We start from the raw sequence: 21,853 nt of genomic DNA, 5'->3' as shown, positions 1-21,853 counted from the left end.
CCCAACGTTCAGAAGTGATTCAAGGTGTATTTAAGCAAGCTTAGAAGACATTGATCAATAACAAGAAACATCAAGAAATTAGAATCAAGAGAGAATCAAAGAGAAAGCATCAAACCTCAAGTTTGAGCATTTCAAGACTATTTTTCATTCAATATTCATTTTGCTTTCAAGAACACTTATTGTGCTCAATTGTATTTATTCTTGAGTGTTCTTTCTTTTTTCTAGAATTGTGCAAACATATTTGTCTTGTGAAGTTTTTCTTGTAAGTTTGCAAATTTGTATTTCTCTTTGAGAAAAGAGTGTTCTCAAGAATTGGGGTATATTCTTGAGGGAGTTGTAAGGTTATCTCTTTGGCCTCAAAAGAAAGAACAAATTAGTGAATTTGTTGGAAAATCCTTAGTGTGGATAGCTAAGGTAGTGGACGTAGACTTTGGTTGATAAAGTCGAACCACTCTAAATCGCTGTGCAATTTCTTTCAATTTTCAGCAAAAGCTTCCACCAAATTTTTTTTAATTGCCAATTCACCCCCTCTTGGCCATATTCGTCAATCGATTAACTCAACTATTGGCATCAAAGCCTAACTCATTTGAATGTTTAATCACCTCTTGAGTCGATTCGGGAAGAGGTATATCGATAATCAAAGTCATCAATGGCCTCCTCTTCAAACTTCGACTCCGGTCTCGACTCGATGCCCGTCAACAAGCCTCCTTTCTTCAATGGAGCTAACTATGCCTATTGGAAGAATAGAATGATGTACTTCATTCAAGCAAGTGACATGGGAGCATGGAATGCTGTAGAATAAGGATACATCAAACCTCTCACTCATCCAAGGTTGTGGAGTGAAGGAGAGACAAGAATGTTCCAGCTCAACTCCAAAGCCATCCATATCATTTTTTGTGCTCTTGGACCAGATGAATACGGAAGAGTTTCATCGTGTACAACCGCCAAAGAAATATGGGACAAACTTCAAGTCACTCATGAAGGTACCGATGAGGTAAAGAAATCTAAAATTAGTATTCTAACGCATAGCTATGAAAATTTCAGGATGAAACCAAATGAAGATATCAAAGCTATGACGGATAGATTTTCAACGATTTTCAATGGTCTCAAATCATATGGAGAGATCATTTCAAATGAAAAGCTTGTGAGGAAGTTAGTCTACTCCCTCCCAAAATTGTGGCAATCAAAGAAGACAACAATCATCGAGTATAAGGACTTAACGTCCTTAACTCTTGAAGAGCTAGTTGGGTCACTCCTCACTCATGAAATGATGCTCGAAGATGAGGTGGACCTCGACAAGATTGACGAGACACCAAAGGAGAAGGAGAAGAAGAGAAAAACATTGGAGTTGCTCTCAAATCCACAAAAGATGAGAGTGATTCGAATAACGATGACGATGACGAGGAAATGGCATTGTTTACCAAACGGTTCAGAAAAATGATGAGACCTTATCGAGGAAGAAAATTCAAACGAAATGAAGGCCTCAAAAATGAACCGAAAGAGAAGGACCCAATCATTTGCTACGAATGCAAAAAGCCAGGGCATGTTAAATATGATTGCCCAAAATTGAAGAAAAAGGGTCAATCAAAGAATAAGCACAAGGCTCATGTGGCTACATGGAGCTATGAAGAAAGTTCCGATGAAGAGGAACAAGAAGTAGCTAACTTGTGCTTGATGGCATTTGGGGAAGATTCTAAGGTAACCTCTAACTCATCCGATTTTGATGATTTATCCTATGATGAGTTATTAGAGGAATATAATGGGCTGGCTTCGGATTATGAGAAATTATTTTTAAAATATAAAAATGATGTTTCAAAATTGAAAAATGAAAACAAACTCGTATCCAAAACCAACAACGATCTTGAAAGTAAAATCAAAGATTTTCAAATCAAACTAGAAGAGTTTGAAAAGAAAAATTTATATTTGCAAAATTTATTTTCAAAGATCAATGATGATCATCAAAAGAAAATTGATGATCTTAAAACTTCTTTTGATAAAGTTGGAACAAAACATTTTGAAAAAGGTGGAAATTCAAAATCCAACTTTATTAGAAAAAGTTTTAGAAACTACAATCATAGAGGTCCCCAAAGAACCTCTAATGGAAAAATCGTTAGAAGTATGTGGGTTCCTAAAGAACTTATTACTACTAAAGATAAAAATATCCTACACAAATGGATACCTAAGGGGACTAGGATTTTGGAAACTAATGAATATGGACCCAAAAGAATTTGGGTACCAAAAATAAAAAATTAATCTATGTTTGTAGGGAAAGGAGCATTGCTACAAGGCACGGGAAACAAATTCAAATTCATGGTACCTTGATAGTGGATGCTCAAGACACATGACCGGAGACAAAAGTCGGTTCATTGAGCTTAACGCCAAAAATAGAGGAGAAGTGACTTTTGGAGACAATACAAAAGGTCACATTGAAGGTATTGGTACAATAGGTAATACCTCTTCCATACAAATTAAAAATGTTTTATATGTGAATGGATTAAAGCATAATCTATTGAGTATTAGTCAATTATGCGATAAAGGATTCAATGTCTTATTTGAAATTAATGGTTGTAAAGTCATTGACATTGCATCAAATCAGATTATGCTTGTTGGTCATAGAATAAGGAACATATAGATGGTGCATTTAGATTCTTTTGATATGACTAATTTATGCCTAGGTTCTAAGGATGAACATGATAGTTGGTTATGGCATAGGAGACTAGGACATGCTAGTATGAGTGTTTTGCAACGGTTAATTCAAGGAGACCTAGTAAGAGGGTTGCCTAAGCTTAAATTTGATAATGATAAAATCTGTGATGCTTGTGCTAAAGGAAAACAAAAGCGAGTTTCTTTTAAATCCATTAATGATGTATCAACTAGTAGAGTTTTACAATTGATCCATTTAGATCTTTTTGGGCCAACTAGAACTACTAGCTTGGGTGGAAAACAATATGCATTTGTCTTGGTAGATGACTATTCTAGATATACTTGGGTTCTATTTTTTAAATACTAAAGATGAAGCATTAGAACAATTCATCACATTTTCAAAAGTAATCCAAAATGAAAAAGGTTACTCTATAACTAGTGTTAGGAGTGATCATGGAACTGAATTTGAAAATCTTGGATTTACTGAATTTTGTAACTCTAACGGTATTAGCCATAATTTTTCAGCACCTAGAACCCCTCAACAAAATAGAGTTGTTGAGAGGAAAAATCAAACTTTAGAAGAAATGGCTAGAACCATGCTTTGTGAAAATAATTTGCCAAAATATTTTTGGGCAGAAGCCACAAATACCACTTGTTATGTTGTAAATCGAGTAATGATTAGGCCAATTTTTAAAGAAAACTCCATATGAAGTTTTCAAAAATAAAAAGCCTAACATTAGTTATTTTCATCCTTTTGGATGTAAATGTTTTGTTTTAAACAACGGTAAAGAAAACCTTGGCAAATTTGATGTTAAAAGTGATGAAGGAATTTTTCTGGGTTATTCCTTAAATTCTAAAGCCTATCGTGTATTTAATAAAAGAACTTTAGTTGTAGAAGAGTCTATACATGTTGTTTTCGATGATAATCCCCTTCCGAGGAAGGATTCGTGTGTGAATGATGATGTAGGTGTTATAAATACAAATGACGTTAGACATGACGTTGGAGAACCATCATCAAAGGAAGAAACGAAAAATGAGGAAACTCATGATCCTCTTGAGAATCCAACCATTGAAGAAAGGAAGTATCTTATCCAAGAGAGTACAACTATGTCAAGGATGGTGAAATTATAGGTGATCCATCAAAAGGGGTAACAACTCGATCTTCTCTTAGAAATATTTGTAATTATGTTGCATTTGTCTCATGCATAGAGCCTAAGAATATTAAAGAAGCATTAAATGATGAACATTGGATTATGGCTATGCAAGAAGAGTTAAATCAATTTGAGAGAAGTAAAGTATGGACATTAGTTGAAAGGCCTAGTAATAAATCTACTGTAGGTACTAGATGGGTATTTAGGAATAAGCTTGATGAGAGTGGTAATATAGTGAGAAACAAGGCTAGACTTGTTGCTAAAGGGTATACTCAAGAAGAGGGCATAGACTATGATGAAACATACGCTCCTGTAGCTAGGATGGAAGCAATTAGAATGTTATTAGCATTTGCATGTTTCAATGAATTTAAATTATATCAAATGGATGTTAAAAGTGTATTTTTAAATGGTTTTATAAAAGAAGAAGTGTATGTGGAACAACCTCCAGGTTTTGAAGATTCAAATTTTCCGGATCATGTTTTAAAATTGACAAAAGCACTTTATGGTTTAAAACAAGCTCCTAGAGCTTGGTATGAAAGATTGTCAAATTTTTTAATTGAAAAAGGTTTTTCAAAAGGGAAGGTTGACACTACATTGTTTTTGAAGCATAAAGGTAAAGATTATTAGTAGTTCAAATTATGTTGATGATAATATTTGGTTCTACTAATAATATTCTTTGCCAAGAATTTTCTAAGCTAATGCAAAGTGAGTTTGAGATGAGCATGATGGGGGAGCTCTCATTTTTCTTGGGACTCCAAATCAAGCAAAGAAAAGATGGCATCTTCATCAATCAAGCTAAGTACGTCAAAGATATGCTCAAGAAGTTTGGACTGGAAAATTGGAAACCTCATGACACTCCAATGAGCTCTTCAACAAAGCTTGACTTAGATGAAGGAGGTAAATGTGTAGATGTTAAATTATATAGGTCAATGATTGGATCTCTACTTTATCTAACTGCAAGTAGACCAGACATTATGTTTAGTGTTTGCTTATGTGCTAGATTTCAATCATGCCCTAAGGAATCACATTTACTAGCTGTTAAGAGAATCTTTAGATACCTTAAGGACACTCCTAGTTTAGGACTTTGGTATCCTAGAGACTCTAGCTTTAGCTTGCATGCTTTTTCTGATGCGGATTATGGAGGATGCAAATTAGATAGGAAAAGCACCCTCCGGTACTTGCCAATTCCTTGGAAATATGCTAATTTCTTGGTTTTCAAAGAAAAAAAATGTGTTGCATTATCTACCACTGAAGCCGAATACATTTCAGGTGGTAGTTGCTGTGCACAAGTTTTATGGATGAAAAAACAACTTTTTGATTATGGAATTGAAGTAGGTACCATTCCTATCAAGTGTGACAATACTAGTGCTATTTGTCTCACTAAAAATCCCATCCAACACTCTAGAACTAAGCACATTGAAATAAGACATCACTTCATTAGAGACCATGTCACTAAGGAATATGTAGTTCTAGAATTTGTTGATACTTTGCACCAATTAGCGGATATCTTTACAAAACCTTTAGACAAGGAACAATTTTGGACACTTAGGAGAGAATTAGGTTTGACCAATCTATCTTCACTGAGTGTTTAAAATAATTTTAGCACTTTTAATAATAAATGAAAAGTGCTTATAATAATAATTTTTGATTGCATTCATTGCTATTAGTTAGGGGGAGTTTATGATTCTTGATAAAAAAAATTGTTAATTTTATGTTCAAATATCGTTTAAAGATTAATTGAATTGTTTGAACATGATTAATTTTCAATATATGAGTTGCCAATACCACTAGAGGAAACTAATTTAGCATTTTGGGTGTTTAAAATCGGATTTTAGCATTTTGGTGCAGAGGGAATCGATCCCCCCTTGAGGGAACCGATTCCCCCCACAGGGGAATCGATACCCCCCTGGGGTTCTGGTTTTAACACGGGCAGAACCCAATATTTGCTCAAACCTCTCTTATTTTTCTCTCTTCCGCCGTTCCCTCTCAACTCTCTCCCTATCTCCATTCTTGCCTCAAATCATCGATTTTAATCGAAATTCACTTCAAATATCATCTCCTAAACTTGCAATCATCATTAAAATCGTGCAAACAACATCAAAATCCACTCAATCTCATCCTTCAAGGTAAAATTTTCTAAACTCCCTATTTTATTGATTTTGAACATAGGACTTGTTTTAATTAGTTCTAGGATGAACTTTAGATCGGGCATTGATTGTTTAGTGATTAGAAACTAGATATTACAACCAATTTCATCAAAAACACAAGAATTTTCCAATTTTTTTTTTAAATTTTCGAAATTAAAAAAAATGTTAATTTTCAAATTATTATGTTTTGATTAAATTATGTTGTTGTTATGAAAACTATACATATATTATTTCTCAAAACAATATTTTTCAAAAGTTTTTCAAAAACTTTGCCCATTAGGATTGATTTAGAGAACCTTGAAATATTGAGAACTCAATTGAGTTTTGGGATTGATTGAATTGTATACATGTGTTTTCCAAAATTCGTGTTTCAATCATCCTGGTCCTAGAAATCATCGTTTTTGGTATTATCATATTTCGACTCTTACAAAATCCAGGAAGAACGTATTCCTTCTCGTCAAGCTATGTTAGCTATCAATTTTAAATATATTCCTCTTTTACAAGAGTGGAAATTTGATAAACTCTTTGACCTTGAACCCATCGTTTACCATCAACTTGTTCGTATTTTCTATTCTAATACCGTTTGTGTTAAAACCCAAACTGAAACCGAAACCATAGGAATTCGTTCCTACCTTCTAGGACAATTCTTATATATTGACTCGGCTTACATAGCCAATACATTTGGATTAGATAATGATGGGATTTCAAATGAAAAATAGGTTTTAGGATCTCGTTATAAAAGAAGGGATAGTGCAAGTGTCCTAGACCTTCATGAACGTTTTCTTCATCTAATGATTCCTTGGTGGTTTCGACCATCCAGAGGTCGTTATTCTACTCTTAGAGCCTTAGATCTTTGGTGGTTACATTTTTTTCGAAAACAATATTAAAATCAACCTACCTCAGATTATTTTTGCTGAAATTGTTGAAACCGTAAATCTTGTTCCTAACAAAAAACTCTGTTCATCTCTTGTTTACGTTCCTTGGTGGTTTCGACCATCCAGAGGTCGTTATTCTACTCTTAGAGCCTTAGATCTTTGGTGGTTACATTTTTTTCGAAAACAATATTAAAATCAACCTACCTCAGATTATTTTTGCTGAAATTGTTGAAACCGTAAATCTTGTTCCTAACAAAAAACTCTGTTCATCTCTTGTTTACGGTTGTATTTTGAGTAATCTGTTTTCCAAAGTTGGGCTTAGATTCGGGTCTAGATGCCGTTTTTCCTCTTAAGAAACAAATTAACCTTCTTTCCTTAACGAGAGCGGGATGGATTAAGGATAAGGAAACCGGTGAATGGGTTCGATCTTCTGTAAATACTCCGGGAGCTAGTTCTTCACAAGCTCTACCCGAAGCTGACGAAGATCTCGAGCTTGAGCAATTAATGCGAGACATCGATAAAGCCGAAGATGAACCTGAGTTGCCCGAGGAGCAGCCCGAAGAGCAAGCACAACAAACGCATCCAATGCCTCCATATTTCCAATCCTTTATGTAGACATTCGATTTTCGATACGCTACTATGGATTCGCGCTTTACTTCTATAGAGTCCCATTTATCCACAATGGGAGCTCAACAATTAGAAATTCTTCGAGAAATGCGTGCAAATAATGAAGCAACCAACACACGTATTAATGACCTCACTAACGAAATGGCCGCTATGCGAGCTCGTTTTCCTCCTCTTAATCCGGATATGTGATTCAATGTTTTGCTTGAACTCCAAACTTGTTGTTTTAACATTTTGAATATTTTGGAATGTTTGAATTTATGGATTGATTGACTTTGAATTTGTTTGGATTCATGAATGGTTAGAAATTATCTATTTGGTGTGATTAATTTATTCATTATTGCATCATTTACTTCATAATTAGATATATGACCAATTTTGCCATTTCACATTAATTATGAATATTGATTATGAAACTAATGGCTAACGTTTCTCTTGCTTGTGATCTTAGCAGCTTATATTATATATAATCAATTGGCTAAATGATTTCAAAACCTTGTTTAAATTCTTTAAAATGTCTTTTTGATTTAACAAAAAGGGGGAGAAGTGTTAAAGGTGTTTTTAAATAATAAATGGGAGAAGTGTTAAAGTAAGGAGGAGTAAATTTCAAAACTTGATTGATTTCAAAATCTTAAAATTACTAAAATGTTTGTTATATCAAAAAGGGGGAGATTGTCGAAAACATTTTGATATTTCGATATAACAATTAAGTTAATGAATTTTAAGATTTTTCAAATGATTTTCTAAGTATATTCGATAGAATTATTCGAATATCAAAACATTACTCCAAATCTTTCAAAGATCATTTTTAATCCTTACTCAAAGTGTAAAATTAAGTTTTAAACTTAAAACAATTTCAAAATAATTTTACAAAGTATTTCGAACCATTTCAAAGCCAAAAATTCCAGATTGCTCAGAGGGAATCGATTCCCCCCCAAAGGGGTACCGATTCCCCCCTGAATGGTTTGGCTCTGAGAATTCCAGTATGCTCGGAGGGAACCGATTCCCCCTCAGGGGGTACCGATTCCCCCTTGTATAACGGTCGAAATATTTGAATTTTACACTTAGGGAACCGATTACCCCCACGCTCCAAAATGTTTTATTAATTATTTTCACACTAAAACGGCTATATTATTTTCTCTAATTATCCCCAACATTCAGAAGTGATTCAAGGTGTATTTAAGCAAGCTTAGAAGCCATTGATCAATAACAAGAAACATCAAGCAATTAGAATCAAGAGAGAATCAAAGAGAAAGCATCAAACCTCAAGTTTGAGCATTTCAAGCCTATTTTTCATTCAATATTCATTTTGCTTTCAAGAACACTTATTGTGCTCAATTGTATTTATTCTTGAGTGTTCTTTCTTTGTTCTAGAATTGTGCAAACATATTTGCCTTGTGAGGGTTTTTTGTAAGTTTGCAAATTTGTATTTCTCTTTGAGAAAAGTGTGTTCTCAAGAATTGGGGTATATTCTTGAGGGAGTTGTAAGGTTATCTCTTTGGCCTCAAAAGAAAGAACAAATTAATGAATTTTTTTAGAAAATCCTTAGTGTGGATAGCTAAGGTAGTGGACGTAGACTTTGGTTGATAAAGTCGAACCACTCTAAATCGCTGTGCAATTTCTTTCAATTTTCTGCAAAAGCTTCCACCAAATTTTTTTAATTGCCAATTCACCCCCTCTTGGCCATATTCATCAATCGATTAACTCAACAGACTGAATTACCCCGAAATAACCCATCATTTTCCCAAGAAAAACTACCTAACTTCTTCTTCTTCATCGTGTTTCCCTCTCTCTCTACAAACAATAAAATCTTTTCTTTCTCTCAGCAATACCTCCCATCGCCACCACAAATTTCAACCGAGTACAATAGTGAAAACAAGGAAAGCCCCAACCCCAACACAAAACTTTGAAAGTTTCCAAACGACTGAAGCAGAAGCACGTTTCAAGACCTTTTAGAAACACCAAGTATATTTGGAAGATGGTTTCATTTTTCTAAACGAGGAAAAGGAGCCATTTGGAGCAGAGGTAATGGATGTGATAAAGAAGCACAACTGGGAGAAGTTTGCTTGCAATCCTAAAACTGTAGCATCGGCGATGGTACGGGAATTCTATGCCTATCTCGACGACCCGTCTAGCCACACAGTTTATGTTCGAGGAAAGCTCATTCGATTTTCTCCCTCTGCACTCAACCGATATTTTAAGTTGGGGAAAGTTGAAGAGTAACACAAGAAATTTTTGGAAGAGGCCAATCAAGAAACATACAGCGGCATACTGCAGGATCTTTGCTTTGGTTGGGCCAAGTTCGAAGGGAGTACCCCAACTAGGAAAAGAGTTGATCGTCGAGTACTAATACCGCACGTGAAACTGTGGAACCATTTTCTCAAAGGCAAGCCGATGCCAATGTCTCACAACACCACTGTCCTCATAAAGAGATTGTTGCTCCTACACTCGATCATTTACGGGAGGAAGATAGACGTTGGATAACTCATTTTCAACCAGATCCATGATTGTGCCAGGAGGAACTGGGGTAACCTTCTGTTTCCCAACTTGATGACCGTATTATGCAAGAAAAAGAAGGTTCTGGAGGACCACTTCAAGGATTACATTAAGCCAAAGGAAGGCATCACAAGGAAAAAGGTCCCCAAATTGATGAGTTTCAATGACGATGACCTAAAAGCAATGATGATACTCTACCCCACTTATTCTCTGATAAAGATTTTACTCCAGCACCACCGCAAACCGAGCATGATCCTACTCAGTCCCCTGTCCATCCAACACTGCCAGTTCCAGCAACAGCAACTAGTCCAGCACCAATCCCAGCACAACCAACTTCTACGACTGAGTAATCCACTCCAACACGAGCCTCATCCAGCAAGAAGCGCTAAAAGAAAACCGCAGGCCTTATACTTCATCATTCTCATTATCAACCAACAGTAGTAGACTCTAGATCTGGGAGTCCCTCTTCTCCCAAACGACACCGAACGAGGGCGTCCAATCAAACTACCCCACCACAGTAAGTCTTTACTATATTTGTTTTTGCATCTGCATATAACATCATGTAGTTTAGTTTTCATGCATTGAGAACAATGCATCCATCAAGTTTGGGGGATGTATTGTACCATATTTTGTTATACTTTGATATAAAGAAATTGATGTTATTTGGTTAAGAATTTTGGTTGTCATGACATAATCAGGTTGAGATTATTGTTAGGAATGAATTAGGGATGCCCAATGATAAATGCAGAATTTTATTGTCTAGGCCAGAATTATTGTTAAGACTGTCTAAAGAAGAGAACCAACCCTAGGCTTGATTCCTTGAAATTTATAAACAAGATTGTAGACTGTCTTTGCTCTAGGTAATCTATTAAATTTTTAGGAAAGAACTTTCTAGTTGCCGAGACTTCAAAAATATTCTAAGGGTAAAGTGGAAACTCTCTAGTATTTAAAAACATGAAAAACTTGAAAATACAAAGGGACACCCCTCTGTGTAAAGGCATGAACAAGAAAAACTCCAAAACAAATTAAGAGTGGCCAAGGCATATGAGTGAATGAAAGTAGTCACAGGATGACTCTGCCTGACTAGCTTGGGGGTGGAAGGTATGCTCCCTTTCACCTAGAGTGTGGAAAGGCAGGTGTGATGAGCTGACTCCCCTAAAAATGAATAAAGAGAATAAAAGTTGATAAATAACTAGAAGTATAAACTAAGCCTGATGAATAATTTGTTTCCTTCACAAACCAGGAGTGCTTACTTTAAGTTTTCTAATTACCTCTATGCATAGACTGGTTACAATCACGCACACACAATAGCAAGGGATCCTGACTATGGAAGGGACTTGGCTGATATGGCTGTCAACATGTTGAGGCCAAACAATTTTTTGCTGAGGGCTGAAATCTCAAACCAAATGATTTTCTTAATATTACTTTGCCATGACAATTTTAATTATCTTTTAGCTATTATACATTGCTTGAGGACAAGCAATAACTTAAGTTTGGGGGTGTGATAACTCCATAAAAAGACTTATTTCATAGTCTTTTCAATTAAGTTATTGCTCGTCTAGACAAAGTATGCATTGTATTTTTAGTTACATTTAGTTGCATATAGGTTATATGAGATTGTGGTGGATAAGTTTTGCTTAGCCAAGATTTATTTGGCTTGACTGATGCTGCTGAAGAGAAAGGGTCGTTTGAGTTGTGTTCGTGTAGGAATCCTACAGAGGAAGAATATTTCAGTCGTGACAATGTAAAAGTGCAGAGGCCAATGTAACAGATGAGAACGTGAGGAGCAGATTTATCTCGCCAAGGTAAGATTTATTTGAGGAAGTCTGAAGCAGGTGTGGCTAAACCGCATATGTCACACGCCAGTTGGATGACCTACTTCACATACAAGCAAGCCTCAATTATTCTGCCAGCCGCCAGCCGCATTTCCTTTTTAAGTCCGGGAAATTAATAACGGCTAGTTAAGGAAACTCCAAAAGTAGACAAAGACCTAGGAGGCCTTTCCTTATAAATAATCGGCCGCAGCAGCCAAACAAGATGAGGCAAGGAATAAGAGAGAAGAGCTTTACCTAAGGCGTGAGCAAGCAACTACAGTGCTTTCCCACCGTCCATCCACCAACCTTCCTCGGTGTCCTCCATAGCCAGACGATAGCAGAGTGATGATCAGGCCTCGAGAGAGGGTGATCACCAAGGCAGGCGTGGTGCTGATCAGGATTGTCGCGACAGAGCCCAGTTTTTGGAGTCGTTCTTCCTTTGTTTTTAACTCTTATCTTATTTGGGGTTATATTAAAACGTTGAATCTAATATGATCTTTGATAGCACCATGATGCTTTACTTGGTGTTAAACTTTGTTTTACTTGAACAATATTTTTATGTTTATGAATGATGAATTATGTTTCGCTTATGACTGTTTTGTTCATAGTTTAAATATTTTACCTTAGCACTGTAAGAGCATCGAGAGATAGCCTTGGGTTTTGGTAAAACATGTTTTGGCATTGTAAGAGCATCGAGAGACAACCTTTTTTCTAGATAAGTGATTCTTAAATTCGAGAGAATTAAGATGGATCAACACAATGGAATGAATCTGGGATGGTGAAGTTCTAACTTGTCTACCTTAGAGATAAGGTGTGAGTTTCAAACGACTAAAAGGGATAGATGCTAGAGTAGGAGTGACTACGCCTACAGTTAACGCCGAGAGGTATTACCGTAGCAACTGTCTAAGAATACCTAGTAATCTTGTCGGACAATTTTAGTAAGTCATAATAAGTCATTCTAAACTGAGAATATTTGTTGTCAAGACAATGGTTTAGCATAAGTGCTCTGTGAAACGTCTGAATATGTGAGGTTGTTTGCATTATATTTAAAACTATCACTTGCTTTATTAGTCTGCATATTAATTTTGCCTCAACCAAACTTTTCTGAATTCATTGAATTATTTTCTTAGTTCATTAATATTAGTTCTTAGGATAATATTTAGTAGGACTTAGCTTGTGACATTAGTTCTAGTTGTGGTTAAAATATATTTTTAATCCAATCCCTGTGGAGACGATACTCACTCACTACTATATTACTTGCATCGATTGTGTATACTTGCACAGATTTGTTTGCCTTAGTATATATATTTACAAGCGATCACATGTGCAAGAAGAGTGTTGTCTACTATGTTTCTCCCTTTAACAAAAGCAGTTTGGTTGAAAGAAATAATATCAGGAAGCAGAGATGTCAATCGTTTGACCAAGATTTTATAGACAACTTTATAGACCACCGAACAATAAGAAATAGGCTTAATATCCTTCACCTTGCTTGTATTTGGAATTTTAGGAACCAAAGTAATACAAGTGGCATTAAACGCAGCTGAAAGCATATAAGATTTTCTAAAAAATGAGTAATGGATGCCACCACATTATCTCCAATAATATGCCATGCTTTCTTGAAAAAGTTTTGAAGTGTAGCCATCCGGTCCTGGAACTTTGTCGTTGCCTTGAGAAAATATAGCATCTTTAATCTCCTCTCTTGTGACCTCTTTGACAAGGTCATTTAAGCTCTCCAAAGGCAAAGAGTATTGGAGTAGTTCTTTTATAGTGTTCGGGTCATATTCTTTTACCTCATAATTTTTAGTCACAATCAGGTTTGTAAAGAACCGTAACACTTCTGCAGCCATATCCTCATAAGATTTTAATCTTTTCCCTTGGTCATCAATAAGCACCCGAATAGTGCCCCTCTTGGTTTTAGTAACAACAACAGAGTGGAAAATTTTAGTACATTTATCGCCATGATTAAGCCATTGAATCTTCGCTTTCTGTCTTAAAAACATGTTCTCGGCTTCTTCAAGGAGATAGAGCTCATTTTGCAATTGGAGTTCTTCATGGAAAGAATCAGCAAATTTTAAAGATTTGATATGTTGTTCCTCAAGCTCCAGTTTCTTTTTCTTGACACGAGCAGAGATGTCACTATAATGATTCTAGTTAAGGGCTTTCAAACTGGTTTTAAGGCGTTTAAGTTTGAAGAAAAGTTGCTGCATAGGATTCCCTTGGGAAGAAGATTGCCATGATTGGCTTACAACACTTAGGAATTCAGAGTGATGGACCTAAAAGTTAAAAAAATTTGAATGGCTTGGGATGATCAGCATGAACCTCTTTAGATAGCCAAGCAATTGCCAAACAGTGGTATGAAATTCTAGGGGCAAGGAATTCCACATAGGATTTAGGAAAAACACTAAACCATAGAGGATTAACTAAGACGCGATCAAGCTTTTTTGCTAGATAAGATTCTTGTTGTTTGTTGCTCCAGGTGAAGGTAGGGCCAAAATAAGGGTGATCAAGAAATTCCAAGTCAAAATGAGCATCTTGGAACTCCTTCATGTCTGAGGCAAGAAAAGGACCCAATATGGAAGAATTAGAGCTTTCATTCGAATTTAGTATAACATTAAAATCTCCTCCCAGAATCCAAGGAAGGTTATCACGCAGACTGCTCACTTCATGAAGATGCTGCCAAAGCTGTCGTCTCAAAACACCATCATTACTACCATATATAGCAGTGATGATCACAGGAATATTTAGATATTGACCTTTAATAGTGATACACTGATCAGACATGTGGATCATAGAGAAATCAATGCATTTCTTCCAGAGGATCCAAATCCTTCCATTCTCAGCAAAATTTTTGTTAGTACAAACGTTCTAGTGCTTAAACTTAGTATCAAGTATAAAAGAAGCATTAATAGATTTAACTCTAGTTTCCAAGAGGCAAAAAACATCAACATTAGTAAGACTAACTCTCTTTAGAACACCACTTTGTTTAAGAGGACTATTGAGTCCTCTTATATTCCAAAACCCCACAATCATTGAGAAGGAGATGAAGTAGAAGGCACATTAACTCCTACTTCAACATTTTTATCTTTCTCTAAACTATCCTTCTTTTTTGCTTTTACTTCATTCATAAGATTAGCAACACCTTTAGAGGCTGCTCTTTTCTTATGTTGAATATCATTAGAAATAAGGAGTGAATCTTCAACTGTTGATAGAATTTCGAACATGTTTCTTGATCTAGAAAGTACATGTTTCGAAATGTCTCTTACAATCCTTCTTATTCCCCATTTTAAAGGAGGTTCGGGTTTAATAACCTCTATTGAAGAAACAGTATGATCAGGGACTAATGCATCTTCTTTATTAGCATAATTCATTGAAGAAACAGTAGGGTCAGGGACTAAAGCGGCCTCTTTATCAGCAGAATCCATTTGATCAGTGGGAGTATTGTTGTTACCAGAGTTAGTACTAACTTCATTTGAGTTCAGCTCCTCACTAGTGATGTTAGCAGAAGGCAAATTTTCTTGTAACATTTCAATTCCTCCTACTGAATGATCTATAGCATTTGTACTTTGTGGAGTTTCCTTCCTTTTCCATACTTGTGTAGTAGGCTGGGGAGAATGTTTATGATATGTACAACCCTTCTCAGTGTGCCCAAACACTTTACAGATCCTACAACTTGATCTTAGCCAAGGGATTTCAACAAATACTGAGGTAACAGACCCATCATTTATGACAACATCTGCATACTCAAGTATATTTTCATTTGGCCCAATTTCTATGCAGATTTTTGCAAATTCTAACCTTGTTTTGGCTGCTGTAATAGATTCCATGGAGAGAGGAACTCCAATGGCACTTGCTATATGACTAACACCAGCTCGATAGTAGAGTTCTAAAGGCACATTGAATAGATGAACCCAAACTGGATTTTTTGTGAGGTCGAAATTAAGCTTTTTCAGATTAGGTTCCCAACTCCTAAGAATCAAAGGTTTATTGAAGATATGCCAAGGTCCATGTTCTAACACCCAATCTCTAGTAGCATTCGAATTAAAGGAAAAGATGAGAAGGTTGTTACATGTTTTACTTATTTGAATCCGACTATCATTCAAAGCTTTTTTTCCATATGGATTCGATAATTCTTTGCATTGAGGAGTAATTCGATGGTGGCCCGAGGAATTTTCCCACTAAGGAAAGCTTTCACTCCGCAATCCCATCTTCAAAAGCTTCAGGCGGAGGTTGAACCACTGGAGACCCATCGCGAATCTTTGGAGGAAAAAATTCTAGGTCGTGCCCTTTCAAAATTTCAAACAGTTTTCTCCAATCCATGGTCACAGAACTTTTAGAACAAGGAAACATAGGTTGAGGAGAAAAGAGTGACCATACTAACTAACCAGACAAACGGATAAACCCACCAGAACCACAAACGAAGAACCCATAAACGTTAGGCCTGCTAACGTTCACCCGTGTCAAGGATTTTGGTTCCGTAAGTTAATTTTGAACTAGTCCTAACAGTATAAATTTCTAGTTCACATGCTTTGAACAGAAATAAAGCAGGAAATAATCTTAAAGCAGTCTAGGGTTTGAAATAAGGTTTAGGGGTGGGCTGTAACTCCTTGTAGTCTCTCAGTTTAGGTTCTAAAGAAAGTACCCAAGTTCTCCTTACTGGTGCCCCCTTGGGCTTGCTAGACCCTTAGTCCTAAGCTCATTACAAGCTTATGTGAACTAACTTAAACTCGAGAGGATACATTCTCTTATGCCCATACGGAGAGTAAATTCACACGAAGACATAAGGTATATGAATCCCAAAGATTACTTGCTAGGCTCATACGGAGAATAAATTCTCACGAAAGCGTCGCTTTCACCCCCACTTAAAAACGAGTTTGGAGCTCGGGTATAGAGCCTTAGATAGAAAAAAGTTTGATAAGCTGAAACCATTGAAAGAAATCGTCAGTACAACTATTTATTTGAAAAGATAATCAAAAGTAAACAATAAGAATCGAATAAATAAATTAAAATTTAAACTCGCTTTTTCCGTCGAAATGCTTCTGTATTTTTTCTTCGAATGAATTTGTTTTTTGTTCGATGTTTGGTTCCCCCCGTAATTCGTATGTAACCTCTCCTCCTTATGTGTAACCCTTGTGCATGTATTTATAGTTCCATTAGTGTTAATTTAGTTCGATTTTTGTCTCCTATTGGAAGTAAAATACATCGGTTTGTTGAGAGTTTTACGGAAGATAACTCCTCGTCGTTTTTGTAAGGTCGATGCCGAGAGAAACGTAGTCGGTTGATTGCGTGAGGCACGAGGACTCCTCGAAGGGGGGAAGACTAGTTTGGGTCGGTTCGGGTCGGGCTCCAGATTGAATCTGGTTCTGAAATGTAATTGTGTTATTGTTGTATTTGGGGTTTTGAGTGTACCACTGGGCCAATTGGGTGTGTTTGCAATTGGGTTGTACCTAACAAACAAATGAAAACCAAAATATTAGTTTAATAACAATAATAATAGTAATATAATAATGTAACATATGTATTATGCAATGTAAATAAAATAATAAAAATAACGTCTAATGTCGGACAAAAATGAGTGTCTACAATATATATATATATATATATATATATATATATATATATATAATATATATATATATATATAATATACATATTAATATTTAATATAATATATAAAAAAGTATAGTATATATAAAGTGTAAACTATAAATATATATAATAAATATAAACTAAAAGGTATATATTTTAAAGTATAATTATACTTTATATATCTATTATACTTATACTTTATATATATAAAATATAATTTATATTAATAAACTATATAGTTTATATTTTTTATATCAATAAACTATATAGTTTATACATATATATATAGTATATAATAATATAAATATATACTATAGTTTATATAATTTATATTAATAAATTATATAGTTTATGCATAATATATAATTTATATATAGTATAATGATATAAATAAACTATATATTTATATATAGTTTATATATATATATATACTTATTATAAACTATATATATATATATATATATATATATATATATATATATATATATATATATATATTTGTGTGTGTGTGTGTGTGTATGCATATATATTATAATTGTTTTAATTTTTTTCTCAACTTTTGAAATGAATGTAATTTAGTCCATTTTACATATTTTCTTTACATTTTACAATTATTTTGATTTGATCCCTTTCTGTTCTTTAATTTATTTTAATTTTTATTTATAATTTCATATTTGTTCAATTTAGTCCTTCAAATTATATTTGCATATGAAATTGACCCTGTTGCCATCAGACCACTAACCCTTTCATGCCCTGCCAGCTCTTACCATACGCTACCGCCATGCCCTGCCAACCCACCAACTCGACAGCCAGACATGCAACAACAGTAAATGTGAGATTTTTCACAATTTTAAGATGGGTTATAAAAGAACCCCGAAGAGATTGTAACAAGGGGGCTCTCCAGATTCGAAAGAAAAAAAAGAAAGAAAGGAGGACTCCCCCTCTCTCTGGCCAATTCCTCTAAGAAAAATGAGAGCATTGTAACATTTTTTCTCCCCATATTCGAATACAAGCGTACTAAAGGTTTCTTTCTTCATTTCTATATTTTTTTGCAGCATCTTCTTGCCATATTCGAAATAAAACTAAGTAGAAAGGAAAGGAGGGGTTGGTTACCTTGGGTGTTCGAGCTCCTCGTCGGAGTTTCTTCCATCACCGGGGTTGGTTCAGATTTGTAGGAGAGAGAGGTAAACGGTTTATGGCCATGGGAGGGGGCCTTGAGCTCTCGGTCGAGAAAGGAAAGGGAGAGGGGAGAAGAAGAGAGTTTAATGGCTTGGGGGAGTTTGGTTCTGAAAAAAATGAAAGAAAAAGTGGAATTTGTTTTTTTGGATTTTCACAGGCTTAGGAAGGAATAAAAGGAGAGGGTTTTGTTTTTAAACTTTTGGGTAAATTAGGCACTAGTTCCCCTATTTCTAGCGTATTTCATGATTTTGTCCCCAAAGATAAAGGTTAATTAGGATTAGGTCCTCATACTTTAGGCGTATATTTACGTTTTGGTCACCCTTCTTAGGAATAAATCAAGCTAGGGTCCCTGGACCTTTAGCTTGTTTTTACATTTAGGTCATTATTTCATTGGTTAATCACCCATAGATCCTCAGAACTTTGCCTTGTTTTTATATTTTAGTCATTAAGTGCCTATTTTGTTTATTTATTGCGATTTTAACATCCTATTGCATTTTATTTTAATTGTCATTAATCTATGTTTTTTCTTTATTTTAAATTAATTGTTGCCTTTTATTTTCTTCCATTTTTAATTTCAGCACCTTAGTTCTGTTTATTTACATTTGAGTAACTTTTATTTATTGTAATTTACTTTTATCTCTTTATTATTTAAATTTTATTATGTAGCACTTTAATTTTTGTAATGTTCATTTTAGTATTTATATTTTGTTTGCCTATTTAATGTATATTTATATTTTAAGTATTCACTTGTTAATTATTCAGTTTTACTTCCAGCATTGAATTGCATTTAATTTCCATTTATTTGTTCCTAATTGGTATTTTATTTTTTTAGCCTTTTCTATGTAAATTTGTTTGTGCACATATATCCAAACATTTAGAATGTATATGAAAGTCTCATAAACATAACTCAACTAATTTCATAATTGGATTAAAGGTATTATTTATTTATTTATTTTAAAATATTAAGAAAGGAATGTCTTAAAGTAACTAGATGTCCTATTTTGATATTTTAAAATAAATAAATACCCTACTATAAGAACTTAAAAAATTGAGTATGTTTAAATTAATCAAGATTAAAGGGAAAAGGAAATGTTCTTTTATTTAAACTTGTCGAGATAATTTGTCTAATTTTTATTAGGGATTTGGTCTTGATATTTTTAAATAATTGAACATCCCTTATCTTTTCTAATTAAATATATAATTTGGATAAATTGACTTAATTTCTTTCTTTGGTTGAATAAAATTATTTTAATCTTGAATTCTTGGGAGAAATTATTGTATTCCTTTTATTTCAGTTGGAAAGAGAAATATTTGTCCTAAAGTATTTTAAGGATTATTTTCTCTTCGATTGAAAATATTATAATATTTTCTATTTCTCCTTAGAATTTTCGTTAAATAAAAATTGTATAGTTGAATTTGGAATAATAGGATCGTAACTTAAATTTATATTCGAATTTTTAGATTTCTACTATTAAAGACAATTTATAATCGATGGGGTACCAATTTTGGGCGTTGTGGGAGTATTTATCCTTCCCACACGTAATCAACCCCCAAACCCTTTTTTATTACAAAAAAGAATTAATTTATGGTTACACATAGATCGATACATCTTTTAAAATGATATTTTCTTAAAAAATATTTTAAAAGGTGGTTTATGGGTATTCGACCTACCTAACCCAAAAGGTCGATGGTGACTCCAAAACATTTCAAAACATTTTCAAAGAAAAACCCCCAAGTCATACTAAGTTATCCCCGCCTGGACGAAAAACGGTGTTGATAGCTTGGCGACTCTGTGGGGACCTAGTGGATCAAGCCCTAAATCGATTATATATTATCTTTATAGTTGGAAATTGAGAACTCGGTTTTATTTAATTCACGATTCTTTTTATTTCTTTCAATTTTTTATTTTTATTTTATATCCTTGTATACTAATGTGTGTATTTGATTGATTTTCTGATATTGAAATTTTAGATTCGTTTTAGCTCGATTTTAGTATGGTTATTTTTCAAAGGTTTGAGAATTTCTCCTCACACATGACATTTGTTTTTCATAACATAAGCTCTATACTCAAGCTCTTTTCCCTTGAAGTGGAGTGAAAGTGACGACTTCGTGAGAATTTATTCTCCGTGTCAGACCTATCAAGTAGCTTTCGGGGTTCATATGACCTATATCTTCGTGAGGATTTATTCTCCATGTCAGTCATAGGGAAATATGCCCTCTAAAATTGAACTCGATCCACTTAAGCCTATAATGGGTGAGGATTGAGGGTCTGGCTCACCCAAGGGGGTACCGACAAGGATAATTCGAGTACCTTTACTCCTAGAACCAAAACTATGCATATAGTAAACTGTAGAAACCCACTCGATCTAAGACCATGCTGAAACTCTGTCCATAGGTACCCAAATTAGTGTACATAAAGGAGAAATGAATTCTAACATTCATCTTTTAATATATATTATTTTTTTGAATAAATGCATGTGAACTAGAAATTATGCGGTTAGGGTTTTAATTTCATTTGTGTGTTTTATTCACAATATTTTATGGTTCATTTACCAGTTGAATTGTCTTTTCATATTTTACTAACATACATTTCCTCTCTTTGATTATTTTTGCTAACATTTTTTCCTTGTCCTGTTGCTTTATTTTGTGCATAAACATGTTGTTAATACCCGATTTATTTACCAAAATTAGAAGGCTTTTAAAACGACAACTCCACACGAAGCATAAATATTTTATCTGCTTTGACATGTTGGGACATTGTGAGTTCTTTGAAAGTTGTTCTAGGATAATTACCTTGGAATTAACACAAGTTTCATACATGTCATGTCATAGAAGGTAATGATTCCCGAGTTAATAGTTATATTAGAAGGCTTTCAATACGACAATGTCACTAGAAGAGGTAGAATAAAAATGAAAAAAATGCATCAATGGTTCATAAGGGTGCTCCAGGAAACAACTGAAGAGGTACATCAAGTTGGAACACATGAAGCTCAAATGATGTAGTAAAACAAGCTTTTCAAGGGTGCTACGACGATGTTAATACAACTAGCCGAAAAGAAATAATATGTTTTGAAGTCATTAAGCAACAATGATAGCCAACACGAGACAATGGATGATGTCAGTCGTATATGGTCACTCAGCAAATGTATTTTTGAGACATTGTCCATCTAGCCGAGAAATAGAAGAATGATGTTTCCTTGCACATTCGATGAAAATGTATGAAATCGAGTAATATGAAGTGATTTGTAATTTCCATCTACCTCGGTGTATTGAGACAATGTGTGTTCTTTGGAAGTTGTTTTATGACAATTACTTTGGGATCAATTCCTTTGTTACAT

Source organism: Hibiscus syriacus, unplaced genomic scaffold (assembly GCF_006381635.1).
Source record: "Hibiscus syriacus cultivar Baekdansim isolate YM2019G1 unplaced genomic scaffold, ASM638163v2 tig00110402_pilon, whole genome shotgun sequence".
NCBI lineage: Eukaryota > Viridiplantae > Streptophyta > Magnoliopsida > Malvales > Malvaceae > Hibiscus > Hibiscus syriacus.
This window is presented reverse-complemented; position numbering follows the sequence as displayed.